Genomic DNA, 8,724 nt, shown 5'->3' on the forward strand with positions numbered 1-8,724 from the left:
TCGACAGACAGACAGACAAACAGATACATCGACAGACAGACAGACAAACACAGATACATCGACAGACAGACAGACAGACAAACAGATACATCGACAGACAGACAAACACAGATACATCGACAGACAGACAGACAAACAGATACATCGACAGACAGACAGACAAACACAGATACATCGACAGACAGACAGACAAACACAGATACATCGACAGACAGACAGACAAACACAGATACATCGACAGACAGACAGACAAACAGATACATCGACAGACAGACAGACAAACACAGATACATCGACAGACAGACAGACAGACAGATAGATCTTTATGCAGATGATCTGGTGCTGCTGTCACCCACTGCACAGGGACTACAGCAGCACCTGGACCTGCCTGGATGACTACTGTCAGAACTGGGCCCTGGCAGTAAACCTCAAGAAGACCAACGTTATGGTCTTCCAGAAAAAGCCCAGATGTCAGGAACACAGATACCAGTTCAGTCTAGGCAGCACCGCCCTAGAACACACGATGCAGTACACTTACCTCGGTCTGATCATCACTGCATCGGGGAGTTTCAGTATGGCAGTGAATGCTCTCAAAGATAAAGCTCGAAGAGCTCTATACGCCATCAAGAAAAGATTCCAAAACATTGATTTACCAATTCCAATCTGGTGTAAAATCTTTGATAGTGTGATTCAGCCCATTGCGCTGTATGGAAGTGAGGTTTGGGGTCCACTCAGTGATCAGAGCTACACTAGATGGGACAGACATCCAACAGAAGCCCTACACACAGAATTCTGCAAAATTATCCTAAAATTACAAAGAAGAACACCCAACAATGCATGCAGGGCAGAATTAGGCCGATTCCCATTGATTATTAATATGCAAAAAAGATCCCTCGAAATTCTGGATGCATCTAAAATCAAGTCCCATAGAATCGCTACATTTTAAAGCATTACAAACCCAAGAACTGAACCCCGAAAAGAGTCCCCTCAGTCAGCTGGTTCTGAGACTTACTAACCTGACTAACTCTACTAACACTAACCAGTCTCAGACCAGCACTGCTTCTCCAAACATCAAAATAAACCAAATTTTCAAACAATCTAAAAATACATATCTGGAACATTGGGATGAGGAAACTAAAACACAAAGTAAATTACAATTATATCGAACTCTGAAATCAAATTATGAATTAGAAGAATATCTCCAAAGTGTCAAAGAGACAAAGCAGAGACGGATCCTGACCAAGTACAGGCTCAGCGAGCACAGTCTCGCCATCGAGACCGGCAGACACAGAAAGAGCTGGTTACCCAGAGAGCATAGGGTGTGTGTTCACTGCAGGACAGGAGAGATCGAGACAGAGACGCACTTCCTCCTTCACTGTCAAAAATATATATCAATTAGAGATCTCTACTTCACAAAATTTTGTAACGTAATAAAGAACTTTACTGCCATGAGTGAAGTAGAACAAATAAAGTTAATATTAGGAGAGGGACCGACAGCAGCACTGGCTGCGAGATACGTGTGGATGTGCCACAGCCTGAGAGACAGCAGGTGAATGTGTGTAATGTGTGTGTCTGTGAGTATGTTTCCCTACCGTCCACCACAGTGACCCTCCATACATGTGTGTGTATATATTTGTTTAACCACTGTGGTAACATAATGTTCAGACATGTTCTATTGTGTTACACTGTTAATTTAAGTTTAAGTTATGTTGTAATATTTGATAGCATTATAATATTTTATATTTTCTTCTATTATACAGATGTTTTTATTATTGTTATATGTATGCTTTGGCAATATTGTATTATTTACAGTCATGCCAATAAAGCAATTTTGAATTTGAATTTGAATTTGAATTTAGATTGACAGATAGACAGACAGACAGACAGACAGATAGATAGATAGATAGATAGATAGATAGATAGATAGACAGACAGACAAACAAAGACGGACAGATCAACAGACAGACAAACACAGATACATCGACAGACAGACAGACAGACAGATAGATAGATAGATAGATAGATAGATAGATAGATAGATAGATAGATAGATAGATAGATAGATAGATAGATAGATAGATAGAACCACAGACAGATATACAAACAGAGATAGACATGCATACAGGTAAAAGACAGGAAAATAGACATACAGATAAAGAGATAAATAAAGACAGACAGATACACAGATATACAGACAGATAGATACAGACAGATAGTTTCATAGTACAATTAAGTACAAGATTTTTTTTTTTTTTTTTTTTGTAAATAAAGTAAAATACTGCTGATGGTTTGATTTGGCATTGTTACCATAAACAGACACCTTGAATGACATATCGAAAGAGGAATATTCTGTCTGATGTCACATGATCAGTCAGTCACACCAGTGGATGGTTCCAGCAGCAGCACATCATGTATGGAATCACATTATAATTGCACCAGGTGTAGGAGCATGTACCCGTTTGTTAAACACATATGCATGATTGCATGCACTTTTGGTCTCCGAGGCAGTATATCAAATCAATCATTAATTTTTGAACAAATTAATCCACTTCACTGTTACATAATTATTGGAGATACAGTCAAGGCTGTTAACATCATCAGTCATGAACATATACCGACTCATGGATAATGACATATTATTAGTGCTAGACTCAGGGGAACGAACCGTAGATTAGTGCACTGCGATAAAATATATACTGTGTATATATATATATATACTGTGTATATATATATATATATATATATATATATATATATATATATATATATATATATATATATATATATATATATATATATATATATATATATATGTGCAAATGGGCAGAGCCATTGTGTTTTTTCAATACAATTCCTCCCAAAAAGAAAAAGAACAACAAAAAATGTTTTCTTCTGTTGAAGTAGAAAAAACAAAGGAACTGAAGGGAAACAAACACATTCCTCCCAAAAGTCAGTGATGAAAAAATGCTTTTCTCATTTGTCTATGCCTCATGCACTTATAATAGCCCAATTAAGGAAAGAAAATGCTTGTTTTCTTTAGGTGTGTCAGAAATTGATTATCTCACCATGCGCAGACACCCCAATGTTCAAAGATTACTGCTGTTAAGCTAAATCAGGCCGTTTATTCACACTGTCAAGGACTCTCGAGCCCAAATTGCTCTAATAAGTGATCGTTTTCACACTTGTTTAGTTTTTAAAGTGCTCATGCAAAATATAATAAAGGGACAAAAAAGGAATTGGGGGGTTGGTTATGGAGAGCATGCTGCCGTTCCTTTTAATAAGGGTGAACATGTCATCCATGGCAGTCATTTTTTTGATGGTGTTCCTTCTCAAACGTGCCTATGCAGCTCTGCATGAGCTCTAATGTCATTTAAAAAGATTAGCAGATTTGTCCCTCACTGCCGTCTGATGATGCATCAGCCAATCGCAGCCCTGAAAAGATAAGCCTGACAGGGTGTGGAGCACTTGTTCGCCCGTTCCGCATAAAAAGAAGTCCAGAAGAGGAAAGGAACTGACCAGAAAAGGAGAAAGTAGCTCATATATGTGGATCCCAGAAAAGGTCATCTCCGATGCCGGCCCATCATGCCCTGTCTGCATCCGAGCCTCTGACAGATGAGCAACAAAAGGGTCCCTGCATTTCTGATTGACAGCTTCTCTAATTGTATCCAGTCATTCATGACAATTTGATTAAAATATTACGCCAAAGTCTCGCCCCCTGTTTGTTCCGTTGCTCCAAATCTAATTTTGATTTAAAAAAAGAGAGATTAGCACCACAAGCGTGACTGAGGATGCTGTTCACATCTACATGATCTTTGTCACCGGTGTGATTTTAACATATGTATAACTTTCGTTTCGCTCCCTTTGTTTTTTCCACCAATGAAATTTAAACTGGGACGAGAAAAAGGGTATCCGTTTTCAGAGAAAATGCAAAGCAGATGACATCACTATAAGTTCAAATCGCTAATATAGAGTGGTCATCCCAAGATTCTATCAAGATACCATCAAAACTTTGTCTAGTTAGGGACCTAAAATGGAGGTACAACCAGCCGAGGTGTGACCGTTAACACCACGGTGACCTTTTCTCCAGGAAACTCGAATCATCATGGTGAAAACCACATTAAGGTCATATCCATTTTTGCCCGATCTAGCTTTTATTGCAATTAGGTGCACTGAGTATTAAGGCATCAAAAAGAGAAGGGATCCTTGGATCAGTAACTCAATGTTTTACCTCAACCCTAGTGCTAACCTATGGTACGATGAATGAAATATGGCTCTCAATCTTTCTGATAGAGTGATCTCAGCAAAATAGAAATTGTTCGTCCTTGTTTTAGGTCATCAATTCAATTAGTTCATCCACCGCTAAGACTACAATAAATCTGAGCAATTCAACCTCTTCCTCCTGTTAGAACACCTCCTATTACCCTCCCTCAGCCCTTGTGGCTCCTGCCCTTCCCCTGAAAGAAAAATAAATCCATTGTAATATGATAGCAGTGAGCGGGGGCTGATTGGAGGGGGGGGGGCCTAACAGCTAGGAGGATTTCGGAGAGGAAAAAATACATGTATCATTCACCTGATTTGAATTGTAGCTCCCTTTTTTTGAACCTCTGCCAATTCATTTTGTACATTAAAAATTGGTCAGGGTTGATAAGATTCCATTTTCACGGTTGGCAATGCAGAACTGGAGAAAGAATACAATTACAGACCCCAGAGTAAACTCTCCGAATGTCAACTTGATGTAAATGATCAAGAGCGGCTGCACAAAAGAACAGGCTTCAACTTCAACGTCAACCCCCCCCACTCTCTCTCTCTCTCTCTCTCTCTCTCTCAGGGACCTTTTCACCCCAGTGATCTTGCCCCCGCATAGCCAGTTATGTAAACCAAAGCTCTAGTTCAGTCTGTTCTGGAAATGTTGATAGAAAAACAGGCATTTTAAAATAGGCTAATAGAATGTTGACCCCAAATATCAGGGGTTCCCAAACTTTTTGTCAGCTGAACCCCTTAGGTATAAAATATTTACTTGAAGTACCCCCTGAGATTTTAAGTTAATATTTCAATAATTTCATAACACTTCACAGTTTTGTGTCACATGACATGGAAATAAAGCGATAAAACACCTAATATTTATTTAAGATATATTATTTTATAATTAAATATATATTGGAATATTGTTGAAATGCTGTAAATTTACACAAATGTTGGAAATTATGCGAAAGTGAATGTAATATAGTGAATCTAGAGCACAGTGCATTCCCAAATGCACATTAAAATCACAGCGCTTAAGGAGATGGAGTTCGTGAGATGCAGCGTTAATGGAACCAACTGACTCTGAAAACACTGCAGGATTGTAAATGAACACACTGTGTAAAAACTGTGCAAAACACAAATGAGACATAGATACGAAGAAATAAATATGCTTACACTGCTGCCAAGTACACTGAAAAAAAAATCCCAGTAAAATTTATGGTAAAAAAACGGCAGCTGTGGTTGCCAGAACTTTACCGTAAAAAATACAGTAGCAACGTAAAAAAAAAATCTGTTAAATTTACGGTAAAATAATGTATTTCATTAACTGATATAATGTTAATTTACCAACCTAATGAAGTACTAATATCTGTTTTGTACCTTTATAATACACTGACAGTCACCAAACACAGTGGTGATAAGAGTCACATGATGAATCAATGTTCATCACAAGCAGATTTTCCACAATCTGAGAAGGACAACACTAACATATAGAAGGTGCACACAGTGTCATTCACACACACACTAAACACCATCGTAACATGCATGAAATTTTAAAAATGCAATAAACATTAATTTAACAACATTAGATGTAACATAAAACCCTAATGTACATAACTGATTAGAAAAAAATGAGAAAAACTAAGAAGAAACAGAGTTATTTCAACGAAAATATATCAAATGTGAAGTGTCACGCAGGGAATTGTGGGAATGTCAATTTACGGTTTTTCACTGTAAATTTTACAATGAATTGTTATTTTTCACTTCCAAAAACTGTGAATTTAATGGTATTTTACCATAAAATTACATTAAATGTACCGTTAGATCTATTACAGTTATTCACCGTATGTAGTACGGAAACTTTCTGTAAACCAATTGAACAGTTTTTCACCGCAGCATTTTTACAGTCTTTTACTGTTAAAATCACGGTCATTTTTTACAGTGTACTGTCGCTCATCACTCAGCGCAACTGACTTACGCTTCTTTAATTGAATCACAGCCTTTGATATGATAATTACGATTTGATAAGATTTCTCGCTATTTCAGTTTTATTTCCCTTTATTTCCATTTGTTTAATGCTACACTCAAATAAATTATTAATTCATTCATAACCTAACTTTAATTCTTGTGAAAGTCTACCTAAAGCCCGGAACACACCAAGCCGACGGTCGAGTTTTCTCAGTGTGTTCCGCACCGTCCGGCTGAAGTTGGTCTTCATCGGCATTTTTCGGCCAATTCAACATGTTGAATCTGCGTCGGAGCTCGTCGGTCAGTCGGGCCATCTGATCATTCTGATTGCCTGTTCAGCTACTGCCACCTGCTGGTACGGATAAGCATTTCTTCTTACGGACATGCTACTTGGCCATCGAGCGTCGGGTTGGAGTGTCGGGGCAACTTTGGACCCAACCGCTGCCGATGTGAGCCAACCCCGGAGTCTGCTTTCGTTGTCACTAGTTTGTCTGCATTGGTGTGTTTCGGGCTTTAAAGCTGCAGTCCATAAGTTTTGTCTCTTTGTTGCCATCTTTGTTTGAAACCTGCAATTGCAGTTATTTGCGGAATTATCATCTTTACGTGGGTTGTGCATCAGTGCGGCTCCTCAGCACGGATGAATCTAATGTTTTGAGGAGAATGTATGGCTGTCAGTCACCGCACTAGTGGATACTGTACTTCGGAATCACAGATTGTACTCTTGGAAGTATGACCAAAATAATAATTTTCACTGGAAATTGTCATCTGAACAAGTAAGTAACATGTCAGCCACTTTTATTCTGACCAACTGAGAAAAAAAACAAAAAAAAACATTACGATAAATTGCGCTACCAATGGTGATTAAATCTCTTAAATGATCCATAAATGATCCATCAACTGCAGCATCCTCACTAGTGATGTAGCCTACTAGCTGGGACTCCTCCTTTATGAAAACAGACATGACATAATGAAGCAAAGACGAACAGCGGCATGCTCGAATTTCCTGCGGAAACCCACCAGTACCACTCAAACTAGAAAACATTATTTCAAGCTTTCCGTTATGAATCAGGCTAAGGTAAGGAGATAGTTTTGAACACTGGTTAGTTATGTACTTGCTCAAAAAATTATTTTAGATAATTTCTAACCCAAAAAAGTTACGGACTGCAGATTTAAAGGTGATAGAGATAATTTTTTCGTCGACTGAAAATCCAAAGACTGTTAGTGAGTTTTTGAAATGAGCGCATGCGTAAGAACAGCCCCCCTCCTTCACAGCTCATTTCAAAGGAACGCCTCCCAAAACTCGTGCACGAGTATTGAAACACGAGTGTTTACCACCGGCATTCGCTGTGTCTTGTTAGTGGATTCATTATGTCGGACTCACCGCAGGTAACTCATAATCTGCAGTTGTTACTCCTGTCTCCTGACAAAAACATTGCATGCGGCACCTGTGGAGTGTGGAAAGTTACTGGAGAGCGCAGCCGCGCTCGTCTCTCACAAGGAACGTCATGGCAGTGATTGACAAGCCAGAGGGCCAATCGTTTACGCGATGATCGCGTAAACGATTGGCTGATGTTTTTAAGGCCCTACCTCATGCACAGATGATGTACATTAATATTATTACTTTCAGTGCACCTAATAAATAGTCTTTTATCAGTTAGTAAAGACAGTTTCAAGTAATATTGCAAAATGTATAAAACAAAACATCCTCTTTAGCACCTTTGAATGATCAAGATGTGTGTGAAACATTTCTGATGAATATCAACACCTAACAATAAAAATGCCTTAGTATTCTGAAAAAATGCAGGTTCGATTTCGGCTTCCGTCTTGTCCCATTCCCCCTTTTTTGTTCCCTCTCTACTGTCCTATCAATAAAAAGAAAAAAGAATTCACTCTTTGCATTTATTTTGCATTTCAACAGTTTAAAAAAAGTCAGTGTGAACTCTTTGTGTGTTGTCTGAAAGTACAGCCAAGGATAAATGTCTGGTAATGAGAGCAGTATGTAAATGTCTTTGGGCACATCAGAATTCAAATGTCAACCCCTTTGACACTAAGGCTGTTTGGAGAGACCTCCGTGCTATATTTCGCTCTGGTGTCATCACCCAATGCCAGCCAGGGCGGAAGCAGCTGCATGGGGCGACACCTCATAATTACAGAGCCGTGCTACCGCCATATTATCAGACAATATTGGCCTTTCTCTACAGTCATCTCCATCTAACCTTTACAGACAGCTGCCCTCTTTCTTTATCACTATTTATGCATATGTCCCCTCAACCAAACAGATTAGATTTCGATAATGAACCGGCATGGCCCCATTAACAGGAGCTTGATGTACGGACATCGGAAAATAGGATGGAAATCAAACGCAGGTCAGTCGTGCGCAACCTGTGTACAAAGCTAGCATTATCATAGGTGAGAGGTCCTGATGAATAAATGCACAAACTACATGATAATGCTTAAATGGCACAGAATGCCGCCCCGTGGGTCATTGTCACAGTGCTAACAAATTGTTCTGGC

The sequence above is a fragment of the Megalobrama amblycephala genome, linkage group LG5 (assembly GCF_018812025.1).
Source record: "Megalobrama amblycephala isolate DHTTF-2021 linkage group LG5, ASM1881202v1, whole genome shotgun sequence".
Lineage (NCBI taxonomy): Eukaryota > Metazoa > Chordata > Actinopteri > Cypriniformes > Xenocyprididae > Megalobrama > Megalobrama amblycephala.